This window comes from Spea bombifrons, chromosome 5, assembly GCF_027358695.1.
Source record: "Spea bombifrons isolate aSpeBom1 chromosome 5, aSpeBom1.2.pri, whole genome shotgun sequence".
Classification (NCBI taxonomy): domain Eukaryota; kingdom Metazoa; phylum Chordata; class Amphibia; order Anura; family Pelobatidae; genus Spea; species Spea bombifrons.
Window position 1 is genome coordinate 26,877,449 of NC_071091.1, and position 16,859 is coordinate 26,894,307.

A 16,859-nucleotide genomic window follows, 5' to 3' on the forward strand; every position below is an offset into this window, starting at 1 on the left:
CTCAATGTAGAAGCAGCCTGGAATGCCTCTTACCCGATTTGAATCGGGCTCGGGGGGCGTGTTTAACAGACCGGTGATTTGCATCGCCGGTCTGTTGTTTCAACCGCCGATCTCCGTGAATTGCGGAGATCGGAAGGTTGCAAAACCTTTTTTTTTTGTTTGCCTGGATAGCCTCACTTGTGAGGCTTCCAGGAAAACCGCGATGCCGCCGATCGCGGCGAAAACGCCGCGGTAAACGGCAAATAACGTTACCACGTACATGTACGGGCATTGTCGTTATCGCGTTGCATGGCAACCCCGTACATGTACGTGGATTGTCGTTAAGGGGTTAATGTAAGGAAGATTTACTTTACTGAGGGGGTGGTGGATATGAGGGACAGGCTCCCAGTAGAAGAAGCTTGAGGTCCACAGAACCCCTGAGATCTTTATTTTTCTCAACTAATATAAGTTGATGTTTTGGGTGAGAATTGTAAAGATATTATTAAACGTTTACTTTTAGAGTGATCTGAGGTTAGGAATTTTTAGGCAAGTCAATGTTTATTGTTTTCAAGAGACTGTTATTACTGGAAGAGGGGTATCAAACCCCAAAGGTGGGAAGAGGGGATAACAGAAAGAAAAATGGGTGGTAAAATGCTTTATAGGATAGGATTTTTTCAATATAGATATTCTTTTTCTTTTGCTGCAAGTAACATTTTGCAACACTGTCCTTGAGCAGCATCTGCAAGGTTTATTGGGTTCTTAACGCTTAACACATGTACCCACTTTGAACCTTAACCACATTTTCTGGGAATGTTGCCAAAAATGCTAATAATAGCTTGTTTAAACCTGTATGATGCCAGATTGACTTTACTCAAATCCATTATTTACTATTTGCATTGCATTTGAAGGTACTATGTCTCCATATTGGTCAATTGCAACTGTATATGCTTGTGGTTTTTGAAACATTTTCCAAAGTATTTTAAATTTGAGAACCTGAAGCGCAACTCCATGAAAGCTTTTTTTTGCTTTTCAATTTACTATTTTGGAAAGCACTAAATTTATTTCCCATTTATTTTAGTTATGGGATGTTTTCTGATTGATCTTTATATTTTTTTTATCAAATGGAGCATCAGAGCCAGAAGACCTTCCAAATGACCTAAACAGAAAATACTCAATACTTTATTGGCTGAATGAATTGGCTACTTACAATAAAGATTACCACAGTCCTATATTTAAATATTTTGAGTGCTGTAGAAGGAATTAAGGTAATAGGACAAACCAGTTCAACAGAAGACTAAAAACACAGAACCTCTATAGTAGACCAACCAACCTCATACTGGCAAAAATACAATGTGAATCCAGCAGTATTAATTATACGCATCACATGTAAACTGATGTAGCTCTTAGTCACAAAGCAGTTTGTGCAAACACTTAATAGAGCGACTGGACATAGTTCACAAATAAGATAATGGCAGTGCTACATCAATGTAAAGTTTATTTTTTCAAAGGTGTTGATGCGAGATGCAAACAAATTGGTAAATCAAGTGATTATTTTGTACAATTTATAACAAAGGTTATTCTTGATTATTCTGAAAATTCACTTTTACTTGGGTATGACTCTCTTAAAAATTTGACCCTACACTGTCTAATGAGTAAAAAAAGATCTAGAATGGGATGAATCATTTGCAAAGCCGTAGCAAGTTTATTATTTCAAAACATCTAATATTTTTTTCATAAAACTATAAAGGAAATAAGCCTTGAACACAAACTGAAGCATTTTTATTATTTTTTTTTTAAATCAAACTAAATAAACCACATACAAAGCTCTTCCAAAGAAATGAAAAATGCAAATTGCCTGAGAACATTCGATTTGAAAGGGTTATCATAATTTTGAACAACATAGAAAAAAATGTTCTATTGCTGATCAAAAATGCAATAGAAAAACACTTGTTTTTACATACAATCCTTTTTGGCAACAAAAGATTCTTACAATTGTCCTACAAGTAATACATTCCTGGCTAAGTGTGTGTGTATATATATATATATATATATATATATATATGGATAGATTATAGATAGATACATACATACATATATGGAAATGTGCCATTGCAACAATTCAGAAAGATGAATATGTTATGACCCAGACAAGACACACTACAGTCCACAAGTCCACAATACCGCATCTAATTGCTAAGAGATCAAGGTGGTAAAAAAGAAAATATTATAATCAGCACTCAGATAATATGCTAATTATGTTTTCATGTTTTTACGTGTCAAGACAACAGTCTTTCAAAAAGGGATAGTCCTTAAAAAGGTGATGACAAGGGATTTCAGTACTATTTGATTCACAACAAACACAAATCAATGCACATTTGCCTTTGATATTGAACATGTTATTGTTTGGAAAATGGAAAATGAACGAGGGTTGCCTCTTTCACAGAACTATGTGCACGTAATACAGGAATATCCCAATATACAATAATAAACGGCAAAGAATTGCTTGCTGGTAGATCTCCTAATCCCATGGCAGTAACAGTACAATACAATAAATCATTTAATGCAAACACATATCCTATATTTTACACATAAAATGTTTTTTATAGTGATAATTCAATCAAATATGTGCATTTATATTAATATAAAAGCTATTCTTAATGTATACCTTTTAACAGTTACAATATCAACCTGCAAATAGTTTCATTAAATATCTTTATCAGCTAAATTCTAATTGTTATGTATAATAGTTTATGGTTATTCTTTATTCATTTTTTAAATTCCACCTTAGGTGTATATTATGGGAGAAGTCACCTTAACTTCCTGTCCTCAGGATCTTTATGAATATTAATCCCTATTAAATATGTTGTTCCATCTACTCTGCTTTTCAGTCCTGTCCATAATCTAATTTTACATAATTATTTAATCACATCATTTCTTTTCTCATAATTGGTCCTTTAATTTTTTTCTCATAAGTGGTCTTTTACTGTACCAAGGCTAAGCCTTGCTCTTGGTTCCAATGAAAATGACGCAATAATTTGAGTATGTAGGGATGCATGTCATACAAAGGAAAATGGTTATAAGAGGCTGGGATGTACAAGAGTAGGAGAGGCCCCAAACAACATTACTTTTATTGCAGGAAGAATATGTATTTGTTAAATAGAAATGTACGTAAACATTATTTATTATTAAAAAAATTCACGAATGGATGACATTCTAAGTAATGACTTTTTCACAATATGGCCGGCTTAAGAATCTCGCTAACTCTACACACAATGATGAGACTGGATACCAAGCACCAACATTTATTATACATATTATCATTGGCTTTTTAAAAGTGTACTAAATTACTAGAAATCAATAAAATGAAACATTAAATTTAAAACTCTTACATTTTAAATTCTTAAGCAATTTTGTTTTGTAGATGTGTTTAACGATCTATAATTAAACTGATCTTATAAAATATTTATTAGAGTTCTAGGTTGCATACATAACTACTATTTAAAATAGCCCAGAGGAACAAAATAAACTTAATTTAGATTACAGTTTACTGTGTAATGAACAATCATTGTCAAATACGTTGTATTTACACAATGAAAGAGAAACACATTTAGCACATAGTAGTTATCTGTTTAAAACCTTATTTCAAAATGAATCTGACAATAAGAGTATTTCAATTGTCCGCTCTAAAAATATTTGGAAAGCATACTAATCAGTTTAATTTCTGATATATTGAAAAAAAAATTATGAATGCATCATAATGAACCAAAACAATATGTATCACATACTTGGTAATTAAATCAAATGATACCTATTCTAGGGCTTAATTTAGGCCAATTAAATTCAAGGGCCCCTAAAGGGCTTCTCTGGTGCATTAATGGATGCTATCAACTTCAACACAAATATTGCAGATACATTTTTTATGATTTAATATTTTGTTTAATAATTTAATTACTGTCAGTTGTGGAATTATTAATAATGTTAAATAAATGTCTAACATTTGAAAATAATGAACTCATTATGACGTCGTCATGATGATGTCATCATGGACCCATTATGATGTTGTCACCATGAACCCATTATGAAAAAATCATGATGATGTCATCATGAACCCATTGTGATGATGTCATCATGAACTCATTGTGATGATGTCATCATGAACTCATTGTGATGATGTCATCATGAACCCATTATGATGATGTCATCAGGAACCCATTATGATGTCGTCATTATGATGTCATCATGAACCCATTATGATGATGTCATCATGAACCCATTATGATGATGTCATCATGAACCCATTATCATGATGTCATCATGAACCCATTATGATGATGTCATCATGAACCCATTATTATGTAGTCATGATGATGACATCATGAACCTATTATGATGTCGTCATCATGAACATATTATGATGTTGTCATGATGTCATCATGAACCCATTATGATGATGTCATCATGAACCTATTATGATGTTGTCATGATGATGTCATCATGAACCTATTCTGATGATGTCATGATGATGTCATCATGAGCCCATTATGATGTCGTCATGATGATGTCATCATGAACCCATTATGATGATGTCATCATGAACCCATTATGCTGTCGTCATGATGATGTCATCATGAACCCATTATGCTGTCGTGTTGATGATGTTAGCATGAACCCATTATGATGATGTCATCGTGAACCCATTATGATGTCGTCATGATGATGTCATGATGAACCCATTATGATGTTGTCATGATGTCATGATGAACCCATTATGATGTCATCATGATTATGTCATCATGAACCCATCGTGATAATGTCATCATGGACTCATTGTGATGATGTCATCATTAACCCATTACGATGTCGTCATTATGATGTCATCATGAACCCATTATGATGTAGTCATGATGATGTCATCATGAACCCATTATGATGTCTTCATCATGTACATATTATGATGTCATGATGATGTCATCATGAACCCATTATGATTGTGTCATCATGAACCCATTATGATGATGTAATCATGAACCCATTATGATGTCATCATGATGATGTCATCATGAACCCATTATGATGATGTCATGATGATGTCATCACAAACTCATTATGATGTCATCATGATGATGTCATCATGGACCCATTATGATGTCATCAGGATGATGTCATCATGAACCAATTGTGATGTCGTCATGAACCCATTATGATGTCGTCATGATGATGTCATCATGAACCCATTATGATGTTATCATGATGTCATCATGAACCCATTATGATGATTTCATCATGAACCCATTATGATGTCATCATGATGATATTATGATGAATCCATTATGATGTCATCATGATGATGTCATCATGAACCAATTTTGATGATGTCATCATGAACCCATTATGATGTCATCATGATGATGTCATTATGAGCCCATGATGATGTCATCTTGAACCCATTATGATGTCATCATGATTATGTCATCATGAACCCATCGTGATAATGTCATCATAAACTCATTGTGATGATGTCATCATTAACCCATTATGATGTCATCATTATGATGTCCTCATGAACCCATTATGATGTAGTCATGATGATGTCATCATGAACCCATTATGATGGTGTCATCATGAACCCATTATGATGATGTAATCATTAACCCATTATGATGTCATCATGATGATGTCATCATGAACCCATTATGATGTCGTCATGATGATGTCATCATGAGCCCATTATGATGATGTCATCATGAACTCATTATGATGTCATCATGATGATGTCATCATGAACCCATTATGATGTCATCAGGATGATGTCATCATGAACCAATTGTGATGATGTCATCATGAACCCATTATGATGTCGTCATGAACCCATTATGATGTCGTCATAATGAGCCCATTATGTCGTCATGATGATGTCATCATGAACCCATTATGATGTTGTCATGATGTCATCATGAACCCATTATGTCGTCATCATGAACCCATTATGATGTTGTCATGATGATGTCATCATGAACCCATTATGATGATTTCATCATGAACCCATTATGGTGTCATCATGATGATAGCATGATGAATCCATTATGATGTCACCATGATGATGTCATCATGAACCCATTATGATGATGTCATCATGAACCCATTATGATGTCATAATGATGATGTCATTATGAACCCATTATGATGTCATGATGATGTCATCATGAACCCATTATGATGATGTCAGCATGAACCCATTATGATGTCATCATGATGATGTCATCATGAACCCATTATGATGTCATCATGATGATGTCATCATGAACCCATTATGATGTCATCGTGATGATGTAATCATGAACCCATTATGATGTCATCATGATGTCATCATGAACCCTTTGTGATGATGTCATCATGAACCCATTATGATGTTGTCATGATGATGTCGTCATGATGATGTCAACAGGAACCCATTATGTCATCATGGTGATGTCATCATGAGCCCATTATGATGTCATGATTATGTCATCACAAAACCATTATGATGTTGTCATGATGATTTCATCATTAACCCATTATGATGTCATCATGATGATGTCATCATGGATCCATGATGATGTCATCATGATGATGTAATCATGAACCCATTGTGATGATGTCATCATGAACCCATTGTGATGATGTCATCATGAACCAATTAAGATGTCATCATGATGAGGTTATCATGAACCCATTATGAGGCTGTTGCCATGAACCCATTATGATGTCATCGTGATGATGTCATCATGAACCCATTATGAAAATCATAATTAATTAAATCATTAATTATTTCCACAATTAATTAATCAATTCAAATAATGTTTTTGTTCAGGTACCTAAATAAAATACATAAAATGTACAATCTTATATAACAAGAACATGGACATATAATAAATAATATAAATAAATATAAGTCAATTCTTCACAGTTTTAAAGTTGTGTGTTTTAATATAAATTGTAAAATTGTATTACAACATTAAGTACAACATAAGATATATACAAATATTACCCGCTCTGCAAAAATGTTAAATATACTGTATATCCTTTATAGTTAAAAATAACGGAACATTCATGCAGCCTGCTTATAATGAAATTGTGATTATTTTTATAAAAAAAGATTGTAGTGTTACTTGCATGATTTCAGTTATGGTTTATGTTCTGTCCCCTATTCTGTCCATCATTCATGCTTCATTCTAACTGTTCATTTCAGGTCACCATCATGAAAGCGTGAACCTTTACTCCTACACTCTAGGGAACGATACCACACAGGAGTATTTACCATCTGCACTGAGACCTCCTCCATATGTGTTGTTCCATTCACAGTACATGCAAAAAAAAAAGATACACAAAATTGAGTAAACATTTTTAGATAAAAGGAAGAAGAACTTTATTAATCAGTATTTAAGTAATATTCTGCAAAAGGCATTGAGTTGCTTGATCAAATTAACATTCCAGAACATTCAAGACCAGATCGGAGTGCCTTCTGCATGGACTCCAATGCGTTCTACTCCATGCAAATTGGTGCAGTGTTATCTAGGGCTTCTCCTGAGCTAAATTATTAATCCCTGATAATTATACAATTTGAATGCCATATGAGATGTCATAAAAATATTAAAATATTTCTTTATATAGTTATTTTATTAATTTTACATAATTCCATAAATAATTTATAAGATTATACAAATCAATTTAAAATATATTATAAAAGAAAAAAAGAAAACAACAAAAAAAATAGAATTTAATATTCAAATCAAAAGCTTACTGTCTTGATTATATCATCTTCTCTTAAGGATATTGTCAGTTAATTCTATATTCTATTTTATTCTTTATAAAAAAGAAACAGAAATATAAATAAGTCTGAAAATAGAAATATACCTCAGTTTGCTGCCTTAAATATTAGTTAGTTTAATGCATGTTTTTTTAACAACAACTAACAAGGGAAAATGGATTAATGCATGTCCTCTATAGTTTTTAAATTGTAAAAAAAAGTTTTAAGCATATTTGAAGGTACATTCATTTAATATGCTTCCTGCACATATTTTTTGTTAAGTGAACGGTAGTCTCATATTTTGGCAGAATAGTGCTTATGTAAATATAAAAATGCATCAAAATGTTTGTCAAAATGCTTATTACTCAGCATCCGTTTTATTAAAATTGCAACATCTGGTATTAATTATTTTACACATCACAGCATAGCAGTTTCTCCTGGGTTTTCTTGGCAGAACATCTTTTTAAGAAAGCATTTAATTTCAGTATAAAAATGAACATTTTCATAAATATGGTTATGGAATAAAAGAAATGCTACATGTATTCCTAGTTAGTTGCAATATTATAAGCCATTATTTTAACCAAGGGGGTTTTAATGGTCTTACCTCTTTCCCCACCCTGTGCACTAGGGGTGAAGGGAGATAACAAATATCAGTCTGGGACCCATGCTGTGCGCCCCCTGTTCTTCCCAACAAAAGAATACTGAGCCGAGGATGAAGAAGTGGCTATATGTGGGTAAAATAACCCAGGTTTATTTTACTACCCCACTCCACCATGCACTGGGTGGGAGATGGTAGGGAAATTGTTAGTACTTCCTTGGTTTATATGCGGATCCCTGTTTATTATTAATGTGTATTGCAGAGTGGGGCATATAATCTACAAGCTTCAAGTAAGGACATGCAAGTTCCCATAGGTTAGTCATGCCCTTGTCTGATACTTATATCCCCTCATCTGAAACATGAAGATTACTAAATATGTCAGTTGTTTTGTTAGCATGCAAGGGCATGTATCCTCTATCAAGTCTGGTGAGACAAGTTATCCTATAATTAATTTGACTGACCAATGAGTGAATATCGGTCATACTGATAAAATATTCATATCACACTAAGAAGTAGAACACTATGGTTTTCAAGTGTTAGCCTTGAGGAATGGTTGTTATACTTGTAATATTGATTCTTAAAGTGGAATTCTCACCAAAAATCTTTATTACTAGTATCAGATTAAAAATGAGTTTTTAAAAGCATTGTGTTTTTTCGATACCTTCATATCAGACTAAGAAGTAGAACACTATGGTTTTCAAGTGTTAGCCTTGAGGATTGTTTGTTATACTTGTAGTATTGATTCTTAAAGTGGCATTGCCACCAAAAAACTTTATTACTAGTATCAGATTAAAAATCAGTTTTTAAAAGCATTGTGTTTTTTGATACCTTAACGAACGGAGATTTTTTGCCATTTTTACCATATGTTGATTCAACCACTACTCCCCTTTTCCACAAATAGTGTACTCATACACTTTAATTTGATACTTTTTTTTAAATGTGTAGTCTAACATTTTGTATGAATAATTAAATAAAAACTGAAGATTTTTTTTAAAAATACACTTTTACATATATTTTCCCAAATAAATCATGACTAAACTAGTCAATATGACAAGTATACCTCAAAAATGTATTAATTCAAGTGTGCTGGTGGAAATGTCTAATTTTGTATAGCATTTCCATATACTATTGGGCAAATATTAGAAGGAGTTTATTGTTGTTTCAATTTAGCATAATGGGTTTGTAACTGGAATCTAACCCATAAAACACACATATTTCTAGAAGATAGACAACCCAGGCTACGCTTCTAGGAGCATTTGGACACTAGTCATGAAGGCGTTTGTCCCCCACTCCTCCAAATTAGCCATAACTAAACGTTTTTGCACTTTTTTCAACCAATGCTTATGTGTTGATTAGGATTTGTTGCACAGGTTATGCACAGTGGCAGAGAAATCCATCAAAACTTGTTCATCTATATCTCCAGATTACAGAAATAACCCACTTTTTTTTATTTGGCACAAATTGGAAGGTACTCTGAAAGGTCTTTTGTTGACACTATGGCTCATTTGAGATTATTTAATAATCCCTCAATTCAAAAATAACCCCACAAAAGTATATATTTCTGGACAGCAGACAACCCAGGCTATGTTGCTATGAACAATTGGACATGTCATGCAGCCATTTGGCCACTAATCACTGGCAAAATTAGGCGTATGTAAAATTTCCTACACTTTTTTCAACAACCCTTTTTTGCACAGGTTATGTACTGTGACAAATAAATCCACCAAAACGTGTTTAGCAATATTTCTAGATTATAGAAATACCTCACAAGTATAGTTTTTTAGGGGGATTTGTGAAAGGTACAGGGCACAATTCATAAATTGCCCAATACTGTTTAAAAATTTGCATATTTTCCTTTGCTGGCCATATAGCTAATTTCAGATTGTTTAGCAGTTCCTCAGTTCAAAGTACCCACACAAAAGTATATATGTTTTAGAAAGCACTGTTAAGCTGTTTGGGTACAAAAATGGCACTGTTAAGCTGTTTGGTGATAACAATGGCATTTTAAGCTGTTTACGGACAAATATGTCAGACACAGGCTGTTTGGGCACAAAGATGACACTGTTAAGCTGTTTGGGGACAAGGATGTCAGAGACAAGCTTTTTACACACAAAGGTGGCACTGTTAATCTGTTTAAGCACAACTATGGGACTGTTAAACTTGTTTGGGCACAAAATATGCCAAAGACAAGCTGTTTGGGCACAAAGTTGGCACTGTTACGCTGTCCAGGACAAAGTTAGCACTGTTAAGCTGTTTGGACACAAATATTGCACTGTTAAGGTGTTTAAGTGCAAAGATGGGACTGTTTAGATGTTTGGGATTAAAGATGGCACTATATGTACAGCGCAAATGGCATGTGGAAGTACAGTTACAGCGGTTGCTGTTACACACATCATGCTCACATGATGGACTGGCTACGTACTAGTTAAACCAATTTGAGCATCTGTGATCTTTCTAGTATAGTTGACATGGATGACTGATCTTGAAAACGATGTTAAAAAAGTTGAATTTTAAAACACTTTGATAATAGAAAAACATTTGAAATGGTGCACAAAACAACAAAATATACAAGTATGTACATGGTATCTAAGCTTAATATACTGATAAGAGTTGGAGCCTAAAGAGGAGAGGGTGGGACACAAAGAGAAAGGGGTGGCGTTTACAGGAAAGCATGGGGAAAATTAATATGAGGGGGGCGTGAGTTTAGCCAGGCCTAGGGTATCACTAGTAGTAGTCTAAATAAACCACCAATTTCAGCTCAATCTACTAGACCAGTGGTTCTCAACCTTCCTAATGCCACGACCCTTTAATACAGCTCCTCATGTTGTGGTGAGCCCCTACCATATAATTATGTAATTATATATTGGGAAATATGTTTGACCCCCAAAGGGGCCGTGACCCACAGGTTGAGAACCGCTGTACTAGACAAACAACCTAAATCCTTGCCCAACAAAATGGGTCGATCTCAATCATCCACCCTGACACTGTGGCTAATGAAAGTCTTTGAAGGAAACAATTTCATCGCACAAGCAGGACTTCATCACAATTGCCATAAAGAATCAGAACAGATGTGGTGTTTCAGCAGGAAAACTATCTTACAAATATCTCATGACTGACAAGAATGGCAGCCTCCAGGTCTGCAGATAAAGGAAGTTTCTTATAGTAAAATGAAACCAAGTTTTTATCAATATCATCTTGCTGTATACAGCACTGCATTTTATGCTCAAGGAGAAAAATATTTTTTTGTCATGGGAATTTCCCTTTAACAAATGTTCTCTTTGTACCTGTATTTGAGAGAATAACACTAATTCACAGCACTTTAACACATTTGACATATAGGAAATAAACCACATGGCACCAAATGACCGTGCCATGTGCTATTATACTCTGACACTACAGCTATGCATAACCAAAGCTGAAAATTAAATTGCACTCTCTAGTCACACGAAGACAAATGACACCTCATGTGTTACTTTCTGAAACATCTAAATTAACTATCATGTCTGCATGCTTTCTATATCTTTCCTTGTCGTGCTTGCTCATTAACCTACCATATATGTTGATTTTAAATAAATGAAGCAGTCTAAAGATTAAAATCTCATATATGTAGGTATGTATCAAGATTACTACTATAAACTCAGTAGAATTACAGACTGAAATAAGCTATATTACTAATTTATACATGCACATTTCCACTTTAAAGTGTTATCTGCACTTAATTAAGAAATTAATGGTGGCCAGGGCCACCCATAGTTGGGTGTGGGGCTAAGGGAAACTCAACTTTTGAGGGGTCTCCCTTTGGCAACCACATCATGTAACCGCTGCACCTTCTCTCCCTCCATATAGGCATGTAATAGTACATACTGTATTATTTAATGATAGTAATAGTTAGCTGTAAGTACCTTTACCCAACTGCTTTTCAACTTGCATGCTTATGTTTCGTTGTTTATGTCAAAGCAGGGTCACTTGTATCACAGACAGCCTACAAGAGCACACATGTATCCACTTCTCTACAGTGTCCCTTGTAGCTAGAAAGGGAGCAGAGGAATATGCCTACCCCCACACAGATTGGTAACTTTAGTTGTGTGGACTCCTGTATTCATACAGCTTTCACTGTTTGTGTGAGGTGCCCAGCTTCTACTGCTGGTTCTTGTAACGTGTGTTATTTGACCATTCTGGCACCTTGGTTAGCAGGACAGGTGGGAGTGTGAGGGCACCATGCAAAAATTTAGGTGTTAGCAATTTGCCTTGCATCACGTACAGATAAAACAAATATATACTTCACCTACAGGGGTCTACAAGTGTGTGAAGAACAGATCCACTTTACAAATGTGAGTGGTCATATTATTACCGCGCCGTCATGTAACATAATGCCAAAGGCAGACTATCCCTGTCTAAAATATGTTGGACCTGTCCGAAGGGCACTTGGTCTCTTACCCCCTGTTCTAAATGCCAAGACAATCAGAATTGTTCCCTGCACCAACATTACCTATATGAAAATATAAACTATAGTAACCCTGACTGCTTATTTTTTCTAAAAAGTCATCCAACTTTTTTTGAACGTTTAACCTGAACCCTGGCTGCAAAAAAAATAATTTCCTTTGCTCAGACCAAATGTCTTTTCATCTAACCTCAAAGGATGCCTCCATGTTGCTACGAATGAAAAGATCTTCAGACAGGTCTTTGTATTATCCTTGGTTTGTATTCCGCAGTCATATCCACCTGTAGACATCTAATCTCTAAATCATTCCATTTTTGGGCTGCTGATTTCTGAACCAGTTGTGCAATTTTTCTTATGAACTGACACCCAAACCTGTACTAGGTTTTCAAGATATGAGTTAACCAATGATACGGAAAGAGGAAATACTATGTTCTCATCCCATATAATCATTCCACACTTGACACAAGACAAAAAATTGCTTGTTTTTGCAGCAGTTGCCTAAGATTGGGTGCTTCCGGAAAGTCTGACATCAATAAGTACCCTTAGGTCCTTTTCCATAGTGGATTCCATTATAGGCATCCATTTTTTTACTCGATGCCTGCTAAAGCTGGGGCATAGATGCTAATCTTCCAGTTAATATTAAGCACCCCAATGAAAAGAGTAAAATATATAATATTATATAGCCTTTTCCCTTTTACGATAACATAACAGCCTATGGTTAAAATGGCCAAAAGAAGGACACATAGAGGCATGACTAGGGAGGCAGACCTTTACAAGTATTTTTTAATCTGGATAGCTATTTAGGTAACTAATAATGTATTTTTGGTACACAGTTTGACATATAGCCCATTGCCTACCATTTCTATTTACATTAGTGTGACATTTAAGGCTGTGGAATACAATTCTACCCAGTAAACATTGAGCTCCTGGAAGAGACGGACATTGGAGGGGGCTTGGAGCCAAGATGGACACTTGTGTAACACACGTGCTTAACTTGTTGCCTTTGTATCAGAGAATGTCAGGCAGTACGTACCTGAGGGAAAGGAGCTTCTTTCCGAATTCCTCAGCTGTAAGGTTTAAAATTTAATACGAATGTAATCAGTTCTGCAGCTGGTGTTCTGACAGTAACAGTGTGAAGTTGGCAGTGAGTGTTTTCAAATGCAGTCTGTGAAACAAGATGCACCAAACTGTTCTTCATTAGTTATCACAGGGTCACGCAGTTCAGAGTTGACACATACAGTTTACTGAACTAGTCGCTTAAAAGGTAGCAACGATACCAAACTGAGCTAAACATGTGAGCTTGTCACAGCTGATAATATCATAAGCTAAAGCAGCAACACATACTGTACAACAGATGTTATTTCTGAATTTACCTATGCATGGATGAATCACGCTAGTAGTATTTCGAAGGCATATTTAGTAACAAAAATATTAAAATAACGTATTTTAAAAAAAAAAGCTTGACATATAATGTGAAATGTGATATACTTCTTGCAAGTGAATGCACTGCTTGTGTTTTTAAGCCAAGAAAATCTTAAAAATATTTCATTATCTATTTGTTGTTAAGACCAAAGACATTAACATATGGAGAGTATGTAAAATCAAATTCTTTAATTAACATGATTTAAGATAATTTATATTGTTCCAATGGAGAAAAAAAATATTTTTAAAAACATACACCAGTTAATATATATATTCGTAATCTAGGTAAAAACACTGACTTACATTTTGAATAAGACTGTAGTTTTTCAGCTCCCCGTTTTTATCAAACCTGAGACATTGTTTCTCATGCCCTGACTTTGATATGAAATCTAATTATATATTTGTTTTTTTTGTAACTTTTTTTTTTTTTTACAGCATGTATTAGGCTTTGTACACTAAGGGTGCCTGGAATGTTAATAAAGCCAAGGCTGCAGTCAGAGCCAAGCTCAACATAGAAACTATGGCCTTCAGGATTTATTTCAGTTTAGTCAGCTGCTGGACCTGCTAACTGCAAATTTGTATATGATTTGCAAAGATTTAGCCTGCGTCCTTCAACTGTGAAGCAGTGTGTGGGTAATTAAGACATTTTTAAATGATGAGCCAGCTCCTTGGCATCTACGTTGGGCTCAGGGTCACTATCAGGTAGTATAGCCAGTACAGCCGTATCAGACCCAGCCACAGGAGGGACTGTAAAATCCACAATCCCAAACTGGTTTAATCCCTTCATATCCCTACATACAAGCAAATCTCCCAGAAATGTAGCTTCTCTCTCGCTTCTACATGATGAGGCAACAGTGCAGCAGCCAGATGATCCTACAGGTACCTAGGCATGAGCTTAACGGATGATCTTGCACTGCTGGAAACTTTCACCTCAATCACTCCGACCTAAGGCTTACAGTTTTTAATTTTCAGAGATTTAGTAATATTTGAACCTATAAACCGGAGATTTATTATCCTATGTTATACTAAATTGTCTACTTAAATATAAGAACATTTTTAATCCATGACCAATCAGTTTCTACCAGGACTAGCATAAAACTATTTGTTTATCACAGTACCTGGGAAACTACCTGGAATTGGCTAAAGAGATGCAATATATTCTTCCCCTTCTTATGGTCAGTTTTGTTATGCATGTATGTATACTGTATGTTAACTTTCACATTCAGCAAAACTATATTGTATGTATAGGTTCTATTGTAGTTATGGAGTGGAAATCTAAAACCAAAACAGTATATCTGCTTTGTGCAGACATTCAAAATACATTTAGGCCAAAAATGTGGTCAGTACATTGTTTCTGGCAAATTATGAATCAATTGGTATTTGATGTAGAGTTCTTCTCTGCTAAGAAGAAGCGGCTGGAGCAACAATAAATAGTACTTTGGGATTATGTTACTGACAAAAGCATTGAATGGGTGCCAACGAAACTTGCCAACAGTTTTGTAATGGAAAAGAGATCATAACCTTCAGGTAATTTATACGTAGTTATTTCCACATAGACCAATGCTGCTGTTTAAACGGAGAAGGAGTTTTACAGTATGAAGCATTTTCCTACAGATAAATGTTGGAAAGAATTGTTTCAAATACTGTACTTGAATATATAAAGATTTTGAAATTAACAATTCATTAACAGCAACATCTTTTAATATGTCAGCTGCCATCAGCCATGTCCGATAACACCTTAAATCACAGTCTGCTATTAGTTCATATAGATTGCAGATGAATGGCATAATGGAAGTGAAATTACCTAAAAAAAAAAAAATCTCAACTATGAGCATATAAATTCAAGTTTTTATGGAAGTTTCAAATACATTAGCAGTTTGGAAGAAATTTGACTGTTCTTTTCATTGAACAAAATCCAGTTTAACCTGCAACAGAACTGTCATGGTCATGATTTCCATAGAGACAGTGGGGCAAAGAAGATTTTAATTAAACAGTTAAGAACGCTGCGTTAGGATTATGGTACATTGTAGTTTATTTAGTTCCTGGCTAATGTTATATTGAATAAACGTGTATGTTATTAAAAATGCTAGCAAAGTCCCATGAAATATCTAGCTTGAAGAACAAATTATAGTTTTACCTTAGGAACCCTCAGCTAACCCTGAGATCAGCTAATCCTTAGTCAGTACTGTAAATGACAATTATCATTAAAGGATATTTTCTTTTCACATTTATTTTGCAGAAATAGCAACCTTGTAACAGCTGTTATAAGCAACTGTCATGTCCTTGATGTTGGATCGGGTCTTATTAGTTTCCATTAAGCAGATGTTTAAGTTTTCTTTTAAGTGTTTTTCCTCAAATAGTTCATACATCTGATGTAGCATTTTAGCTGTGCTTTATTGTTATAGGATCATATTAACATGTTTTTAGAAACCATCTGTCTGTTTTATCACAATTTATTTTTATGCTAACATATACCATCATATTTCAAGCTTGTCTTTGTTCATAATTAATTGGTGTTATTTCATGGCAATGGTGAAATCCTTTCTGGTCTTTGGTCTAAGACCATGGCATGTTCTAAACTCAGTTTCAACCTGCTTCACTGATCACTATCTCGGTACCTGGCCAACCACACC